The sequence below is a fragment of the Ascaphus truei genome, chromosome 1 (genome assembly GCF_040206685.1).
Source record: "Ascaphus truei isolate aAscTru1 chromosome 1, aAscTru1.hap1, whole genome shotgun sequence".
NCBI lineage: Eukaryota > Metazoa > Chordata > Amphibia > Anura > Ascaphidae > Ascaphus > Ascaphus truei.
In genome coordinates, this window is record NC_134483.1 from 417,621,053 (window position 1) to 417,642,129 (window position 21,077).

At 46.2% G+C, this 21,077-nt stretch overlaps 1 long non-coding RNA gene across 1 annotated transcript in view; it reads right to left on the reverse strand.

Moving 5' to 3' along the window:
- Positions 1–5,251: 5,251 nt before the first annotated feature.
- Positions 5,252–21,077, reverse strand: part of LOC142503034 (uncharacterized) — a 77,440-nt gene continuing 61,614 nt past the window's right edge. The window contains exon 3 of the long non-coding RNA XR_012803923.1: positions 5,252–6,114. This is a non-coding gene — a long non-coding RNA (uncharacterized LOC142503034). The remainder of the gene's footprint in view (positions 6,115–21,077) is intronic.

The window sequence follows — 21,077 nt, forward strand, 5'->3', positions numbered from 1 at the left end:
AATGACACTGAGTTTGAAGCAGGGGAGCCGGGTTCAAATACCGGTGTCTGCACCTTGTAAACTTGGGCAAATAATTTTATCTCCCTGTACCTCAGGCAGGGCCGCCGACAGCTTTCCCTTGGCCCAGAACTAAAGTTTCCACCAGCCCCCCCTGTTGGCGGCATTGCGAAGCCCGCCTTCTTTCTCTTACACACCTCCTTGCTCTCTCACCCACTTCTATTCCCCCCTCACTCTTTCCCTTTCTCGCTCACTCTCCCCCTCTCTCGCTCACTCTGCCTGTCTTCGGCTACGGCCACAGTGTCAGCTGCTGCACGCACTCCTGGTGGCGCGTGCATCTGTGAAAGCTGCGATCTGAGGTCTGTGGTTGAGCTGCAGGGGGAAAGACAATATCGCGACAGGGGGGGGGGGAGGGGGCATGGCCCAGTGGGAGAGGGAGGACCGGGGGAAAGGGAGGTTATGTGGAGGAGGAAGGCCTGGGGCCCGGCAGCCAGACACAGAAGTTGGCCCCGACCTCTGGCCAACCCCAACTTCCAACGTCGGTTGGGTACGCCGCAGCCGCCAGGCCCCGGAAAGATGTCCCGGCTCTCTCCCCCTCCCCCCTGTCCGTGGCCCAGGCCTCAGGAACCAATAACATAGATTGTAAGCTCTACGAGGCAAAGATGTCTGTAAAAAATGTGCTAAGTACTGCATGCTATATTGTAATTGTGCAGCACTTTGAGCCCCATTGGGAGAAAGGCACTGTATGAAATAAAGTTATTGTTTTTTAACCACAATTAAAATATGATTCCCTAAAAAGGGCAGTAGGGGGTGCTCTTACATACAAGTATTACTACTACATTTTAAAGTGGCAATCAAAGTCTGTGGATCTTTTATATAGCATTGAACCGCATTAACTTCATCTCTGATGTCCGCTGTTGAAAGTTTTTGCGTCCTGCAGGCCAATAGGAAGCCGTGACGCCATCAGTATGGCTTCCTATTGGCCCATGTGAGGCAGGTGCTTTAAACTTTAAAGCCCTGCTTGCTCAGCCAGAGCGGCTACAAGGCACCTACTTCAGAGGTAAGTATCTCTGGAAGCAGGGGGTCCCCAGAGCTGAAATGACGTTGGCGCTGCAGCATTGTCAGGGATGTAATAGCTCCTCTTCAAACTATTTGATCTAAACCATAAATCACCTTCAATATTTGTTGTTTGATTAAATCTCTCATTCGGGGGGGGGGGGGGGGGGGGGAGAAAATGTGATAAGATGTAATTACTTCTCTGAGTAAGACAAATACACAGTACACACTGTGATGTAGACCTAAAGAACAGAGTACTTCGCTTGGTGCTCAGTCTTTGGAGAATCTGTATCTACACTTATCCAGAATAGAAAAACAGAGGCTATTCATCTATTTTCAATGACTGAGACTTCATTGAATTTTATGAGACAAACAATAATAAACATCTGTGAGAGTGACCCCTGGAATTGAGATTTACTGAAAACCTAGTCTGCACGACAGATTTACACTACTCCCTCTCCCCCACCTCCGTACATGTTTGTTATCCTATCCAGTGACAGGTGCTCATACTATATATGTGCAAATCTACAGCACCAGAAGGTATATGATATTGTATCCATATGTCTCCCATCTTCTCTTTTCTGTACCCCATAAACATTGTGAAAATAAACAGCTTTAAAAATAAAAAGTAGAGATCTATACTGTGTCGAAGGTCTCTGGTTTTAATTACTATTGCGGATTAAAGATCCGAAAGTGTGAATACAGAGTCTGGTCTGCCAGGGGCCCCCCCGTAAACTCATAGGGCTTGTGGTCTAGATGACACACTGTCTGAAGTCTATAGGGGCATCCCCTTTAATTCTCAGAAGGAATGGTCTGGCATTTATACGAGTAGGATTGCAACCTGCAGATGGACTCTACGTAGCAAAAAGCAGAAGCTTAATAGAACCATGGAAAAACATGTCCTGGAAAGGCAAACGGCTTATAAAGACCACTAGAGTTTTGTTACCTTCTGGTAATCTGGTAATCAACGTCTTATTAGGAACAAGGTGCGGCATTACGGTGCCTAATTATTGTGTGGCCAACTGGTATCACAGGGACTGAGGTAAAAATTGCCTGGTTTAGCTCAAGTGGGCCCCCTGGTCCAATGCTTTAACATTTTTAAAAAAAAAAGACTGTCAGATGGGATTGCTGCATTAAACCTTTCACATCGGTGATGGCCCCATTGACAGTAAAAGTGGTTAATTCTGCCTAAAAGTAAGCGACAAGAGAGCCCCAGTGCTACATTCAATCAGTACATTTAATGGAAGTATTTACTGTATCATTGTTTTCCATCTTCAAAATGTTTTGTTTCTTTGACCTGAAGGCTCCCTGTATAAGTCTCATTTGCAATACATGTAAAAAAAAAAAATCAGCATCTGAGCCAGCAAATTACTATGCTTGTTATTTTCTTTGTGCCGGCCCCTGTTTAATTGTGCACACAGTAAGAACTTGGTGAAATCCCTTTGCAGCGCAAAGTCTACCTTCAGAGAAATATGCTGTATTATGTTTTTCATTCTGTCAAACATTGGTCAGTTAAAGTATTTTAACATTGAGTTTGGGCTACAGATCTTCTCAGTCTTTCAGCACTATCCCTGGGGCCTATTCTCGTGGCTCCGAAGTTGTCATTGCCATGCCGTGCAGTTTGGCATGTTCAGAAGTAGCCGAGTGAGATGTGAGAAAAACCCTATTCTCTATTGCAAATTGCACCTTCTAAACCGCTTCTATAAAAAGTGACAGACAGCATGGTTTAAGAGCCATAATGCCTGGATTGTACTTGCTTTTGAAGCAGAATGAGGGGGTGCTAACTCCATCTGACATATGGGTTTTGCTCTCTCTGCCAAACCGATATTTCAGACTCTGGGTGTAACTCACAATACCAATCTTGCCAGGGAAATTGAGTTTGTAGAAGTTTTTTGCATGACGGAGTTACGAGAATTGCAGTTGTCGTCAAAAAAGGCGAGTTGGTGTTCTTTTTTTTTTTTTTTTTTAAACCGATCAGATTCACTGAGCTGAAGAGAAATCGATTCCAAAAACGGCATTTCCTCACAGATAGGACATGCGAGAACGGGTTACAGAATAGCAAAGCATGTCAATCTGATCGGAAAGTGAATTGACACATCTTTGAGCTACGAGAATATGCCTCTCTGTCTTTTACTGACAGAAAAGGGTAGATAAGATAGGCCTATTGACATACTTTGGTGGCTTATTATATATATATATGCTCAAGTGACCATTCAGGATGTTTCTGGAAGAAAATACCCATTGATGGCTATGAACATTGTCAGAATACGGGGTTGACCAGACTACCAAGGATCGCAAAGCAGCAGGCAGAACACAAGCGTCAAATAAATCAGAGTTTATTCTGCCAAAGCCAAGAGTAAAACCACACAAACAGGGTACAGCGATAGCTTACCAACAGGGAATACAGGGGAACTCCTAGCTCACTAGGTGGAGAGCGCTGCCGAAGATAGCTTACTCTTGTTGTCTCTGCCTTGATATGTCCGCACTCCAATAACAAGGAATGACCGGCCCTTGGTCCACAGTACTCGCCAGAGGTAATCTCTACCCACGACCAACTGTGGAGTTCCGATCGGCCTAAGCTTACATACTTTTCCGGCCTCCATCTGAAAATATGGAAGACCATGTGCCAACCAATCAGTGGAGACATTGTCTTCATGGAGCCAATCAGAAGTGAGGGGTGCATTCTGCACGAAACAATCAGGGCTGGGGGCTGGTACAGTGCCGTTGGATGGCCCCAAGGTGAGGGACCTCGGGGAGAGGGCAATATGAACTGACCAATAGGAAAGAAGCCAACGGGGCTAGGACCCACGCATCGTTCTCTGGTGTCAGTGCCCTACCTCCTGCAAAGCAAGAGACCTCACTGCCAGAGGCGGAGAATGCTCAACTTTGGAGTGTGTACTCCCAGCAGGTGGGTGTGTTGACCCCCAACTCCCCATTGTCCCACAATACTAAACCTGGCCCAATACAATGACCAGCCTGTTGACTCAATGTGTGCCTGCCACTTAGCCAGTGTGGCTAGCCCAGCCACACAATAATCACATAATTTATGCAAACAGTACATAACATAGTACCAACATATGTTGTGCTCATGAGGGAGCTGTTTTGTCCCATAGAGGTGGCACAATAAACCCAGCACTGGGTAGCCAACTTGATGGACAAGGACAGCAAGCAGCCTTAACCTTTATTATAGCTTGCCAGACTGCCCCTGCCATCACACCTTCCCTTCTAAAGATTAGACCCCTGGAGTGTCAGCCACGATGGGCAGTTAGTAACATGTTCTGTCGAGAGGGCTTCAGAACAAGGATTAATTCATGACTACAGCATTTCGCATGTACCAGTGCTTTTTCCTAGTTTGAGCCACTTGAGGTTAGCCTGTGCAACCCCCATGAGGTCTCCCAATCACTTCCTGAGCTCCACCATGTACTTAATCACTGAGGTATCAGTCATCCCCCTCCCAGCCCTCATGGAACAGTTTAAGCGGTCCAACGCTGCTCGTATAGAAGCTCAAAAGGGGAGAAACCGGACGACTCCTGTGGCACCTCTCTACATGCGAATAGGAGGTGTTGCAGATGAGATTCCCAGTCCCCCTCTCTGGCTTCAATGAACACCCAAAGTATCTCGCACAGTCCATTCGTCTGGGGTTGGTAGGGGCAGTGAAGAGTTGCTTCACCCCATGCATAGCCTACAGACACTGGAGCAGTTCAGACATGAAATGCACCCCCTGATGGGTTAGGATCTCACTGAGAATAACTGCCCTAGTTAATACATTGATCAATCTAGTGGGATCTCGTGGCCCAAGCATAAAAGCTGGGCTGGCATGCCTCAGGTATGACTAACTGCCTAGTAATAGTCCTATATGGCTGCAAAATATACTTTAAAATTGCAGAAGACAGGTGCAAAGTAGCTAAAAATGCCTGTGAATCACTTAAACCAGCTTTGAATGAGAGAGAGAGAGAGAGAGAGAGAGAGAGAGAGAGAGAGAGAGAGAGAGAGAGAGAGAGAGAGAATGGTGAGTGGTGAGTGGTGAGTGTAAGAGACTTAGCTAATGTGAGAAAAAGAATCAATGTGATGAGGCTGAAGTTAGCTTTTTAATCACCCAGCTTCTTATTCGTAATTCACAGTGTTTTGCCACAGCGTGGGGTGCTTTCCATAAAACCCAATTGTATTTAGCCTTTAGCCTTTAGCCTTTAGAGTTTGGTCATCAAAACAGGTGCCAAACTTGGCATGCGTGCCTATTTTGAACAATTTCAGTCTTTAAACCCTTGAAATACTGCCGCTACTTATTCAAATTGGTAAATGTTGGCCCCCATGTCCAGTTGTGCACCTATTTTGATGCCCAAATCCCTTATGGACCAGGCTAAATACAATTTTTTGTTTAATGTGACCACATTCGGTGGCCACAGACTGTGAAATAGGTGGAACAAAGTAATTTAAACCTTGCATGCGCAATGGGCACTTGCCAGCTGCACATGCTGTTCGCGCATCTCCTCTTGCAGCGTCCCATCGTCACATGGTGATGCGTTTCCATGACAATGAGATGCCATGTGACATTATGTTGCCATGGCAAAGCATCGCCATTTGACACCATGGCGCTTCAGAAGGAGGAAGCCGATGCTGCAGGAGGAGGTAAGAGACCTTTACAGAGGCCCCACACTCTCTCCTGGCAATCAGTTTAATTGTTCTGGGAAAGAGAGTGGGGTCTCTGTAACCGCAGCACCGCGCTGCTTCTCCCTCCCCTATTCCCCTGAAATTTGCCACTGCTATAGGCCCGGGCCTAGTAGGCCTATGTGTAAATACCGGCCTGCTCTAACCTGTGATAGAATAGTTCATCTACTGCACTGACATTTGTTCTTTGCTTCTGCATTTTGTGGTGGAGGATATAGTGACGTGGTAGCTGAGTTTCCTGAACAGGCTCCGGAAATAGAAATAGAGGTATGGTTGGTTGCTCTGTAGAAAGAGCCTCATGTTCGGCCTCTTCTTCAACCTCTAACTCCATCGCTAGAGGTGTTTGTTCACTGGAAATGTCAGGAATCTTTAGATCCTCTGCAGCTAGAGATGAACCTGAAAGATAAAATTGAAAGTAGATTAAAACATATATTATGCAGCCAAGCCTCCTTGTGGTAATACTTCCCTGGCCATTCTAGCCCTGTAAGTCCCAGTAAAGAGTGGGCAGTGTTGGTAACAATTCCTGCAGGGCCTGGTTATGCTGTTATCTGTGTGTGTTAATAAACTTCAGGAGTAGCCTGGTATGACAATGGGAGCCAATGAGTATAGGAGGCCGGCTTACAAGCCGCTCCCCTAGGAAGAAAGGGGTTTCCCTCTAGAGGTTTGAGTAAGGGTTCTGGGAGTTGGTTCGGTGCTGCCCTCCATGCTATGAGGACGCAGCAGTGAGCCTCTCCTGGCTAGGATGGGCTGAGGCTTTGCCCTGTTAGGGGGTAAGGTATGCTGAGGATGGGTGCGTCAGGCCTCAAGCCTGGGGTACTGCCTTCATGGAAGAATGCCTGTATGCTGTACTGAACAAATAAAAGCCAATTGTATAATCTCTGTATGATGTCTGCTGTTTGAGCCATTAAGAAGAGTTGCCCATGAGGTCCATCCTGGCCACACCAGGATCCTCCTGAGCTGGAGTCGCTGCGCTGACCGAAGAACCACCCATGATAGCCTGTCCTGATGTCTCCCTATACCACTGCGGAGATCTCAGGCCTTCTGTTCTACTTCACAGGTATACACCAGCCCCAGAATACACCAGGTAGCGACACTATCTCGAGGCGTCACTGAAGAGACTACGGCCCACCTGTGCTATTTTTGTGTGAGCGGGCAGGTACCCGAGGGAGGGGCGTTTGATCCGCAGGCGATCAGTACCTCTGCTTGAGGGGCTGCAGCCATGCTAATGCGGCCTATGAAAAGGGAGCTGCATAATGTATTTTCTCGATGCAAAATGGCGGTTCCCGCTGAAAACGGGAGACCGCATGGCAGCTTTTGTAAAGTTGCAAGACTCTGTTGCAAATCTCTGGCCTCGGTGCGAAGCCTAGCCGCGCCCTTTGGCACAATGCAAGAGATATGTAAACTGCCCGCCAGCCATTATAAGAAACACATATATACAGTATAGAAACGCTCCTATGTTCTGAAAATTGTATGGGGGAGATCCTTATCAGCCATATTTCGGCAGACCTCCCTCCCCCGCTCCGCTTGGGAAAGCATTACCACCAGTCATTCCCCTGTGGCTGCTTAGGCCCAACCGCACAGCTGGCGCCCAGCTTTACACCTCTGATTTAGGCAGAACTGGCCTGACCACACAGTCGGCGCCTCCAGCCTATCGAATCTCTTCTTGGTACTTAACCACAGGCCTGACCATACAGTCACCACCTCTTTCCTCGCAGCTGTGACCCCTTGTTCTGACTGATTAATATTTGCCACACTTGCTGAATGTTGCAAATGAAAATGTCAAGACCCTTGGCCGAGAGGTGTACCCCATCTACTCTGTGCAAATGACTTCCCCGCACGTCAATCTCCAAGTGCCTCAACACTGTCCCTACGCAAGAAAGGATGAATTTACTGATGGCTCTGCCTAACCTTTTCCTGGTTCTCTCCATCCCTGACTAATTACCTGCCCCCTCTTGGAATAATCTCACACCAGATTATAACTGTGTCATACCATGAAGCTTTCAGCCTCCAGCAATCTGCCTGAATTTGACATTTCTAATGATTTTCTTGCCACCAAATCGTTCCCTCCCATGTGTGTCAGAATCACGTCTGGCATTTTCTTGTACAGTAGTTCGCTAAAGCTCTTGCCAGCATTGATAATAGGTTTCCCAGCACATGCCTCTCTGCCCCAGCCATTGTATGTTTATTTTTTATTTTGAGAAACCGAGTTGCAGACCATTTTAGGGATACCTTGTGGAAAAGATACAAAGTAACTGGCACTACCAAGGATGTTAATAACTACAGATGCCTGTAGAATACATGCACTAGGCAAACAAGACATGCAAAAGCCCAATATTACTCTGACAATCACCAGAATACATCAAACCCAGCTAACTTCTGGAAGGTCATCAAAAATATATTCCAGCCTTCAAGCGATCAACAAAAATGTAATATCATTAAGGATGATATTACTGCACTCTGACAAATCACACAGACATAACAATCATATTCAATGAATACGTTATGGGGTGTGCTACTCTCCACTATCAAAGCTCATCCCAAACTAAAATTATGAAGCTCAACCTGTGAGACCCGTATAGCTCCACCTCCTCCCAACAGTGCTTACAATTTTCAGTTTAGCCCAGTAACTGAAGAGGAGATTACACAAGTGCTCCTAACATTAAAACTAAACAGCCAATGAGAACCTGACCTAGTGTATCCAAAGTTTCTATGACTTGGTGCCCCAACATACCGCTTGCCTCCCTAATCAACTCTATTTTGTCTTCAGGACATATCCCACAGACCTGGAAAACTGCTAGAGTTGTCCCAGTCTACAAAAGTGGGGACAAAAATATTGTCTCCCACTACAGACCAATCTCGCTTCTCCCAATACTATCCAAAGTCATGGGGAAATGTGTTCACTCCCAATTAAGCGATTACTATACCAGTAATACATAATGCAAAAACCCTGGCGCTTATACTAACAACAGTTTACCCCAGTCCAATGAAATGTCCATATAGGTTTAAAAGTTCACTTGATAATTCAAGCGAAAATGAAGTGGTGTATCTGCTGCTGGCTGGCACCCCAATGATCCTCCTACAGATTAATAAATAAGGGAAAAGAGACCATTGCGCAGCAACAAGCACCAGGTTTCAGTTCTATGGACTAGAAGGTTGTCAACTTACAAGAATAATAATGTTATGTTCAGTTGAGAGAATCTGTGTTTTCTCCTGGACTCCACGAATCCCACGTGTTGTCAATCCTTAGTCAGCCCCATCTACTGGTTCACCACAGCTTGTACCCAATAGTATTCTCCGTGGATCCCCAGAAACGAAATGACAATTGGAGATAATAGTGCAGACTGCTAGAAAATTTAATATTGATTAAAAAAAACAGCCAAAAGCTTACTTACATAAACTTAGCTGCTGTAGAACGACTGACAATGTGCCGTCCGCAGCTTGTATCAAGTATATGGTATGGTACACTGAGCTGCAAGCGCTCTTACTGCTCACAGCTCCAATGGCAGCGCGGCCCTCCGCACAACTGACTGACGTCACACGATGGCGCCACCACAACCCTCCTTGCCGACGGACACCTCAGCTCCTCAACTCCTCCTTCCCAAAACGCGTTTCGTGATGCAAAAGTCGTCACTTCATCAGTGGTATGGGGGAGTTCTGCGACACTAGTGGTATTTATACCATAAGGAGCAATATACACCCCTCATGTTAAAATCAAATGCCTGCAATAAAATGCACCTATACTATGCAGCATGAATACTGCCACTAGAGTTAAGTAACCCTGGAATTTAGTGGCAATCCTCTAGCAAAAATAAAATGGGATCTTATTACAGTTTTACTCTCAAACGAACAATTAATCAATAAATGAAAAATTAATCAATAAATTAATCAATGAATGGAAATGAATTTGGATTGACTGATCTGTTGCGAACGTAGATTGATTAATCCAATAGAAAGGAGGCCAAGTCAAATTCTATATTCAGGCCATTGGGTGACAGAGTATAAATCCAAAAGGTCTCTGTAACAGGGGAGTTATCCCTGTTCAAGTAATGTGCCTCTAATCCAGCAGTGTGGTGGTTAACTGCTGGTAGTCAATTAACAAACGCCACCTGCCTGATTAGATTGCTTACAAAAGCCTGTCTTTTGAGACAGGAAGTGAGACACCTTAGCTCATACCTGAGCTGAACTTGGAGACAGAGCAGAGATTGTCTTTGACTCTCACACTGGTCATTGAGCCCTGCCAGAAGACACAGCAGAGCTGCTTTCAAGACACAGGGAAAACTTCTAAACCTGAATGCTGACACACCCTGAGGAAAAGGGAGCTGAACCAGGGACAGAGAAGATTTTCCCTCCAAACCACAAGGAACAGATAAGACTTTCATTTAAGAGACTACTTATATCTGCTTATTTCATGCTATATGTTTTGGGGCTGGGAGACATGCTTATCTAAGGGAGTTGTGAACTGCATAGTATTTCACTAGAAATACTCCCAAGTGAATAGAAGCTTTGTTTACCCCTTGTTTGGATGGTTTCCTGATGTTAAGGAAACAGGCGCAATAAAAAGCCGTATTTAATTTCACAATAACGAGTCTCCCTTGCATACCTCTGTGAGCGTCTGCCCACATATGGTGTCCGAAGTGGGACGAGAGGTGGTCTTTGAAGTTAGAAAGGACCGGAGATTTTTTCTGTGAAATTATTTTTAATGCTTTTTGCCTACAAACAGTCTGAGCAACTTTAAAAAAAAAAAATCTCATGCAGCAGAGATCAGAGTTAAAGTGATACACACCACTGAAAACTTACAAACCCGCAGATGGACTCTTTTCCCCAATCCCAGGAGGAGAGAGAGAGAGACTGCTGAAGCAGGTAAACCTTTATTTGCCTATCACAAAGTGTAATATGGTCGTTGAAATAGGGGTTTTGCCTTCTAGCCATAGTCAGGGTTCAAGAAGTGAGTCAGCCCTTAAAAAGGGATAGGTGTTTGTTGTTTTCAAAAGTTTCGCTGAAGCAGTGAATACAGATGGTGACCCACGAGCGGTACTGATTTTGCAAATAAAGGTGGCCACACCGCATAGGACTACCAGCTGTGAATGGAGTATATGCAGAAAAGTGTGAAAATTGATGTGCTGAAGCAGGGGAATTTTTAGCAAACAAATGCTGAGTGTAAAATTGCCCTACAGGGGAAAAAGGGATTGCTGAACTGTGTAAAAGGTATTCCAAAGCCAATTGCTGAGTGTTGAGTTACCCTGCCGGGAGTGAAAGAAATATTCCACTGCAAAGAATGTTTTTTTTTTCTGTAAAAAAGTTTGCTTATGTATCTTGGGAGCAAAACAGACACCCAAAGTGTGGAGTGGGAATGCTATAATACCCAAAGATGACACTGAAAAATACTGAACTCAAGCAGAAAACCACATTATTTAGTTGAAGCAGAGAGATTGTACCTAGCATGTAAATGGTGTAAAGCAAATAGACTTTTTTACCTAGCAACTGCACATCTTGTATACCTGATGAGAGAAAATGTATGCACAGTACTGCTGATATTGTAAAACTTATCCAAGAAAGAAAAATTCTACAGAGATGCCTGTGAGAGCTACGACCTCTACAAGCAAAATATGCCCACCTGTAGGACTACCACAATTGGGGGTTCTAGCAAATACAGTGGCAACAGCTGCAATAGCGCCTCCCTAGGTCAGGAAGAAAATTACACCTGATAGCCTAAAAATGGAGGACAAGATGCAGCGTTCCTGTAATGAACCCTACCCCACGGAAGAGTGGCCCTTCCAGTCCAATAAAAAAGAAGACATCTCTTACAGGTAACCCGAACCGAGTCACACCCACAAAACACCCCAAGAGTGGTGGGGTGCCTGAACTCGGCACAAACCGAAAAAAACACTCCCTTTGATGACGAATATGATCAGCAAGAGAAAGAGCGGGAGCAGTGGATCACCGAATATTTCCGTCAGCTATTACAGTTGCAAGAAAAGCCAGGTGGATCCAGTGACGCTGCTACAATTTCAAATGAAGATGGAAACCCCAGTATCCCTGAAGGGATGGTGTCATCCAAATTAAAAAGGCGGAAAAAGAAAAAGAAAAGCGTTTCTTCACTTACCGTGGAAGGAACAGACACGTCCGCAGATCCTGTGGAGGAAAAGGGGGGCCGAGTTGCCCTGCAGCCTAGAGAAAATGGAGAATTCGTCCCGCGTATAACCGAATATCCAGAGGGCCCAAGGCAGAAGTTGTGTACCCAAAGAAGTGTCTGTCCGGTGCCAACAGTGAGGAACCCTCAACCAACCATCCCAGGGAAGCGGAGCCGGAACCAGTGAGTTACGATCCCTTGACCAGCCCTGAAGATGCCCTGAAAAATGCCAGGCATGACTGTGATATGCTCCGTGAACAATTGAAACAAAAGGAAGATGGTTACACAGAGCTACAGAAAAATAGCGTGAGGCTACAAAAAGATGTGCTCACAATTTACTCTTTAGCCAGGACAGAATTGGACGATCTCAAGACTGAGCTAGATACTGCAAATGCTACTATTTCCACCATGGATGAAAAGCAGAGCCAATTTGATAAAATGGTTGCTACGCTAAAGCGGAAGTATGAGGAGGCACTGAAGCAGATGACAGTCTTCCAGCAAGAGGTTCACACTCTGCGCATAAAGTTGAATGCCTCACGACAGGAGGTCAACAGTGGCCGGATAGAAGTGGATGTAGCTCAGAAAGAGGTTCAGACACTCCACAGAGCACTGGAGGCATCACATCATGAGACCAACAGCTGCCGCACAGACCTGGAAGTTTCCAGAAAGGAACTACATAGTCTCACTGAGGAGCTGGACATTTCTAAAGAAACGATTGTCGATCTTAATACAAATCTCCAAGTCTCCCAGAAGGAGCTTCAGACCCTCAACCTAGAGAAGGATGTCTCACGCCAGGAGACTGTCATTCTCAAAGCAGATGTGCGTAAATGGAAGGAGAACTGCAAAGAGGCCCTGAATAGTACAGAGACTGAAAAAGGAGAACATTTAAGCTTACAAAGAAAAAACTTAAAACTCAAAGAAGAAAATTTTCAGTTGACAGACGAAGTCAAGGAAAAGAATGAAAAGCTACACAAGCTTAAGGAAATAAATAGACTTTTGGAAGGTGAGAAGTTTGAAGCAGAGCACCGACTGCAGAACCAACTGCAAGGTCTGCGTACGAACCTCGAGAAGGCCGAGGAGAAGCAGCGAACTCTGCAGGATTACAATCTGCAGGCTGTTAAAGAAATTCAAGTGCTGCAGGAATGTCTGATGACCCAGAATGTCCCCGCAAAACAGCATGAGAAACTGAAGGCTACCCTGAGCGTCACCAAAGCATCGCTAGAGGCCAAGCTTAGAACCCAGGTGACCCGGCACAAAAGGGAGCACAAGGAGGTCCAGAAACTAAAACAAGTAACTGTGGCCCGAGAAAAGAAATTCATAGTGCTTGACAATGCAATAAAAATGTGGAAGCAAGCTCAGAGAAAGCAAAGCGTGCAGATAAATTCCCTGAGAAGAGACTTGCAAGACACTCAAAAAACAGGGATCTCTCGCGGATGAGATTACAGTCCTACAAGTATTGACCCTGACTAAGCGTCAGTATCCCACAGCCCCAAAAACCCATGAAGACAAGGGTACAGTGAGAGCTGGGAATACCGCTCATCTGAAAGACAAGGTTGCAAAATTTGAACCACCTAAACAAGCACTAGCAAAACCTTCAGCCACCCAACAGGCAACAAAAGAAGGTACACGTGCTGAATCAAAACCAGAAGAATCCTTAGCTGATGAAGCTGAAAAGATGGGACATTCTCTGGAAGTGGGTGTGGAATTGCAACTTAACCTCAAAGAGGCTGAACTAGCAACCCCATTGAGTGGGAAAAGGGCAGAGAGACAGCTTCAAGAGCGGAAAACTCAAAGGGCTGTTTTTAAATGCTCTGCAACTGCTGCCATACAGTATGCCTACAATAAGACAAGCACCCGACGCGAGGGAAATCTCATGACCGCGCACGTAGAAAAAAGACTATACTTAGAAAAAGTCATCCTCGAGCGACTGAGGGGTGCTGATCTCAAGCACCTTCAGGAGGAGACACGAATAAACTGGAGAAAGGTCTCAAATCCCAGCAGGACTGAGGGTTCTCTTCCTCCATCCACTCTCATTCAAGTCACAAAGATATCTAGAATGAGAGTGGAAGGATGGGCTTTGGCCGTGGCAAGCCCGAGCTTCCCACAAACAGGGGAGGTATGTAACAGGGGAGTTATCCCTGTTCAAGTAATGTGCCTCTAATCCAGCAGTGTGGTGGTTAACTGCTGGTAGTCAATTAACAAACACCACTTGCCTGATTAGATTGCTTACAAAAGCCTGTCTTTTGAGACAGGAAGTGAGACTCCTTAGCTCATACCTGAGCTGAACTTGGAGACAGAGCAGAGATTGTCTTTGACTCTCACACTGGTCTTGAGCCCTGCCAGAAGACACAGCAGAGCTGCTTTCAAGACACAGGGAAAACTTCTAAACCTGAATGCTGACACACCCTGAGGAAAAGGGAGCTGAACCAGGGACAGAGAAGATTTTCCCTCCAAACCACAAGGAACAGATAAGACTTTCATTTAAGAGACTTCTTATATCTGCTTATTTCATGCTATATGTTTTGGGGCTGAGAGACATGCTTATCTAAGGGAGTTGTGAACTGCATAGTATTTCACTAGAAATACTCCCAATTGAATAGAAGCTTTGTTTACCCCTTGTTTGGATGGTTTCCTGATGTTAAGGAAACAGGCGCAATAAAAAGCCGTATTTAATTTCACAATAACGAGTCTCCCTTGCATACCTCTGTGAGCGTCCGCCCACAGTCTCCCTTTTGGATAAATAGTTGAGTCTGTCACCCCCCCCCCCCCTCCAATTTGCTTTAGGACAACCTATTCCCCTACAGATAAGTCCCTCCGGATCCTGATTGTGTTTTATTTTAAAGTGATTGGAGACACTATGTGTCTCCAAACCCTTTTTGATATTGTATACAGTACGTGTTCCGCCAGTCTACGTTGTAACACTCTCCCTGTTCTCCCCAGGTATTGTAATCCGCAGGGACATTCCAGCAGGTATACACAAAATTTGCTTTTACAATTTATAAATGTGTTTATGTCATACCTGCTGCCCGTCACATTGTCACATAGAAGCAGGTGAATGTGATGCTCCAATTGATTGCCAGTCCTTATAGGACATCCAGTGTTAATAGAGGTCCACACTAAGGGTTAACCTCGGCCGCGTTGGAGTGCCCCCATTGAAATATATAGACATCTGGTAGGGTAATTGTGGAGTCAGCCAGACCCTCACTACATAATAATATAAGCAACCCAAACCAGTGTGTGGATTAAGGAGGTCAGTGACCTAGGTAAGCAGGACAATTGAAAAGCACTATGGCTCAGTACCTGTACTACCCAGGGGGCACTCGCGTCGTCGGCGGCGTGCAGTCCATTTTGTGGTGATCCAAGGATATAGAGAGCGTTGATGGCGCACTGCCAGAGAGTCCTGTAAAGATAAATCAGGAACCAAAAAACAGCCAGGCCACTCCAAGATGAAAAAAATGCTGTGCAGTTTATTGCATGCTGAAAAACACACAAAAGTGGACAGGAAAACGCACCTACGCGTTTCGTACTTAATGTACTTTATCAAGGTCCTTGATAAAGTACATTAAGTACGAAACGCGTAGGTGCGTTTTCCTGTCCACTTTTGTGTGTTTTTCAGCATGCAATAAACTGCACAGCATTTTTTTCATCTTGGAGTGGCCTGGCTGTTTTTTGGTTCCTGATTTATCTTTACAGGACTCTCTGGCAGTGCGCCATCAACGCTCTCTATGCCCGTCACATTGGACTGAAAGTGGTTACACTTAAGACTGTATGAGCACCCTATACACTTCCCACATGTGAAGTAGCCTTTTAAATTGTGTATGTATTATTGTAATCTGTATGCAAATTTTTGAGTAATTTGTTAGGTAGGAACACCACGGCAGCTCTACTAATCACGCACAGAGTTTGGTCACGTTCACCACATTTCACTTTCTATTTGTATTCATCACATTTAATGGTCATAGCGCTGAGTTATAGGGTTTATTAGTTAGCCACCTTAATTCACATTGATTACTATACCAGGACAAATTCCCTTAACCAATTCCAATCTGGCTTTCGCCCCAAATACTTCACAGTAACTACCCTACTAAAAGTTTACAATGAGATCCAGTGAGGAATGGAACTGGGAAAACTAACTGGTGCAATATTGAGACTTTTGATACGGTTGATCATGTTATCTTGCTAAACATGCTTCAGAGCTCTGGAAAAGGGAAGAATGCTTTAAACGGGTTTCACTCATACCCACTGTACTTTAAGTTTAAAAAAATCTGCTGTTGTCCAATTCAGTCTCAAGGGCGTATTCACTAAACAGTGATAAGTGGTTTAGTGGGCAATAAAGGCCTTAATAGAGTGATATTGCCTGATCGTTCACAAAGCAGTGATTACAGTGCAGTATCACGCTACAATGGCTTTTTTACACCCCTAAACAGTCAGAAACAAAAAAGTCGTAAGACAGGGCAAAAAAGGCAAACCCGCCATTTTTTTGCCAGTAACAGCTATTCATAAAGCTGTGATAAGTTTATCATTGTTTTCACCAGCTAAAGGCAGGCGCAAAAGAGATTGAGACATGCATAAAAGCATTTTTTTTTCCGCACTGGTATCAATCCTGAGGTTGGCGGGTGCCTCACGTTTGTCCCCATGGGTGTCTGGGGGCCACACTGGTGCCTGGGGGGTCCTCAGGTGGTCCCCGCGGGTGTCTGGGGGCCCCACGGGTGTCCAGGGGTCCTCGGGTGGTCCCTGTGGGTGTCCAGGGGTCTCCCCTTGCCTGCCGTACCAGTCCTGTGCCGAAAAAAAAATCTGATCCCCAATCTGATTAGATGTATGAAACCATGTGACAGAGTCAAGTTTTGGAAAGGATGTGATGTCACTCCCTTTGGATGACCGCTTACAGAGGCCCTGTGCTCTTCCCCAAAGCATTTCAATTAAATGCCAGGGGGAGGCGCGAAGCCTCTGTAAGTCCCTCTTACCTGCTCTCAGCCAGCTCTTCGGTGATGCATTGCCAGGACAACGCAGCGGCAAATGTTGCACATGCTGTCGTGACGTCATATTACGCTTCCGATGCCAGAGAATCGATAAGGGGGGGAGGGGCACGAGCAGGGGGGATAGCAGGGGGTGGGGGGGGAGCAAACAGAAAAGTCTGTGCACGCCTGTATTAGACCACCTCAATACAGAAGTCCTGCAGCCTGGATGTCTCCAAGATTATCCAAACCCTTCCTAGCAATGTTGTAAGCAATAGTCCTCCTTAGCACTGGTCCTCAATATTAAGTGTAAAGTGCAATATGTGAAAAAAGATAATAAAAACAGTTTACAATATCAAACAGTAGTATTGTTGCAAACCAACTTCAGCATACATTCATTACAGCATAATGAGTATGGATACAAGCTTTTAGCTGAACCACCGTGCAATATAGATGATACACCAAATACCAAACAGCAGTGCTCTCCCACGCTCAGTTAAAGTTGGGCTGCATACTGGCACCCTACTGTAGGTGCAGAAAGTGAGAGAAACTAAATGTGTATATGTTTAATCCTCCTTGAAACTAATTTATAGTACAGTATTAACCAATACCCTTTTAGTATTGGTTATTACTTATGTAACGGTATTTCTGGCCCGGTCTGACCCACCCAATCTCACATTGGCCCCTGTGGTCTAACCGGACCCCATTACAGTGTGAATATGCCTGATGGTGCACCTGCTGGCTACAGGACTCCTGAGTCTCCCGCATGATGGTGTGTGGGGAGGACCCGTCAGACAGGCAGCTGAGGTAGTGTGCTGAGTCTCACCTAGTTCCAGTGCAGCGCCTCCACCTCACCAGGGTCCCTGCGTCCGCAAGGGGATGATCCTGGCGAGGAACTCCTCCGTGGTGCTCCTCTCTGTACGCTCATTCCAGATAGATACACGAGAGGGTTTCTGGCTGAACTCATCTTTATTGACACGGCAGGGCAACTGCCCTCCACAAGGAGTATCTTCAGCCGCTCATCTCGCCAGTGCTCCCTTTAGTTAGGTATGTCACCTAGATCAGGGATTCACTATTCCCGCAGGAATCACTGTCCTGTGCCAGGTCCCTGGACACAGCCTCCCATGGAGTTACTATAACATAACTGACACTCTGATAGAACTTGAACTCCTTCCTCAGCTCTGACAAGAGCTGGAACTCCTTTCTCAGCAGAACAACTAGCAACTTTTAGAACACAGTGCTGTGCCTTATGTAAGCTTCTGAGGCTGACACATCTCTGACATCACTAACCATGGAGTCAGAGCATGTGACCAGTCCCAGCCATACACAGAGCACCCCACCAGGGTGTGAGGGGAAACCTCCATAATTACTGCTGGCATGCCCACACTTACCAGGCCTTACTGCCAACAGGAGAGATGACTGTAGGCATTTTACATGACCGCTACACTTACTTTGCGCAGGTAGCTCCCATAATTCCCATTACTAAGTTATATACCATAATTTACTACTGTTGACTTTCTGTAATTGATAGTATTGTTGTTATTAATATTATAATAATATTAGTAGTAGCAGTAAATATTAATATACTGCTATATCATTTATATAATACACCGAAACAGTACAGAAGCCCAGGCCACTGAAGCCAGAAAGGCCACAGCCCAGGGAGTGGAGTGGACACACACAGGCGGGTCAGTCTAGTCTGTCACAGGTTAATCCTTAAGCTGCAAGTTTTGTTAAGTAAATAATGTATAAATGCATGACCTATAGTGCAGTAGCAGTAGCAGCAGCAGCAGTAGCAGCAACCCTAAGGCCGAGTCCATAGAAGGACAGGCCGCGCTGAGCCGTGCGGACGCTCAGCGCTGGGCCCCTGCATCCTCAATGAGGATGCCTTGAGAGGGGGCTCACGCGAGCGTCCGCAGGCGTGCTGAGGCGCTGGAGTTTTCAGCCGACAGCCAAGCTGTTTTTCAGCGCGCTGTCGGCTGAAAACATCCAATCAGCGCGGAGCTGCGTCAACGTCACGGCGCCGTGACGTCGACGTCGGTGCGTCGCGGGCGATTGGCCCAGCGACGTCACTGCCCCGCCTCCCTCAGTCTCCCCCCACCTCCGATCGCGCCCGCTGGCTCGCTTGCATGGGCATGAAATCGCGCAGATTTCAGCAGGCGAGCCTCAGCGTCAGCTCGGCTCGGCTCGGTTCAATCCTCTATGGCCCCAGCCTAAGACTATACTTATAGTGCAGGCTATGGCAACACGACCACGTGACGTCAGCCATCGCCATTATAATAGTGATTCCAGCACTATGGTGCACAGGGCGACCGGGGGCGTGGCTGTGAGCGGTTCGCCATCATTGGCTGAACCGCTCATGTGCTGCTGACATCACTCGGCGATCGCCGAAAAAGTCCAAATCCTTTGACTACCGGCCATCGCGACCGCTCCGTCGCTCTACAGCGAGGTCGCGCCCACTATGGGCAACCGTGACAGACTGCATGTACTTGCGCGACGTCGCAGTCACCGAAGCCAGCACTATAAGTGCAGCCGTAGGCTTCTTCCCCGGTGGCCACGACTGCATGAGCGATGGCGTGCGCGCCGCACACAAAGTCCAGCCCTCTATGGGGCAGGCCCCAGTCGGCGTGTGTGTGCGAGCGCACAAAGAACGATGTGCGAGCGCACAAAGAACGATGCGCAACCGCCTTTGCCTTTGTCATGGCCGCGCCCCCACGTCGCGAGTTGCCTGGAGTCCATCAGGTTGCCCTGATGCAGGAAACGAGCGTCACCAGGCCCCCCCTTCGTGCGCACTGGGGCCGTAGCCTTACAAACCCACTGCCAAACCCTGCCTACAACACAATGGCTTAAACTTGAGGCTATTTACTTGAATCCTTTTTATATAGTCCTCGTGCCACAATAAGTTGCAGATTCGAATTCCGAATTCATCAGACAGATTTTCAGTAATTGGGGGAAAAGAAAACAAATCTGCGTTTTTGGGAGGGCTCTGCAGGATTCTGCGGCCGAAAGGAAATGGCCCATCTGTGGCAGAATCGAATTGCGGTGGAAATATTACCTATCTCTAATTAGCTGCTGTGAACAAGAGCAGAGGTTGGTAGAGGAAAAAGACAGGTCTAATCTTTCCAATTACTCGTAACTAAACAGGTGGCCATGGCAATAATCTGCAGACAATTGAGGACCTTAAAAAATAACATATCAGCATGGCTGCTTTCTCATGTTAATGAGGGGCATGTCTCTAATAGCCTTATTAGGATAAAGCTGTATTGGTTGTCTTTATTGTTAGGTATCTTTAGATCTGTTTGTTTACTATTGTACACAAGAGCAATGGATCTGTCATGCTCTGTGCCCTGACCTGAAGGCTGTAGATTTATGTGACGGTTCTGAGCTGGTGGCTGAATCCATCTGGGTGGGAGCCAAATAAAGAAAAGTGAAGTGTGTATTTCTGGCTCACAACAACATGCCAAATGCTACCTAGTTATCCAAGGCAGGGGTGCGCAACGTTTTTATCCTGAGCCCCCCTGCCTGCTCACCTCACAGCTCCCCCCCCCCCCCCTGCTGCTCGGCTCCGGCATCAAATGACGTTGCGGGGTCATGTGACGTCACGTGACCCCGTGGCATTATTTGATGCCGGGTTACCATGGCAACACGTCGCCGAAGACCAGGCAGGAGAAGCTGCAGAGGCCTCGCGCGATCCCCCGGGATTTCATTTAAATGCCTTGGGGGAGAGCGTGGGACCTTTTGTAGCCGCCGCCCGCCCCTGGAAAATCTCCCGCCCCCACTTTGCGCACCCCTGACCCAAGGCATTAAAATGTTGGATGGGTCTGTAACCCAGTGCAACATACTGTATTTATGGTCTTTCACACATCACTCGCATTTCTTAGACCTGCATTTAGGATATGTTGGCCTAGAGTTCTCAAACTTGAGCATAATTTTATGACTGATATCACTAAGATTGCGGTATATTTTTACCGGGTGTGATATTTTAAGTAACACAACCGATACTTACCAGTTAATTACAGCATTGTGATAGAACGGGTGAAGATAATTTGATGTTTGTACCATAGGGTTATGCAATATAAATTACATCAATGGGATTATGTTTACAATAATTCTTTTATTTGTTTATTTTTTTTAGTAATATTGATGTATGTTTTTTGTATATTATATTACTATTGTTTTTCTAATAGGGCTTTTGGCTATTACTCTACAGGGGGTAGGGAGGATGGGTAGGACCCTCATTGGGGTGGTTGAGGTCAAACTCTTGTTTACCTGAA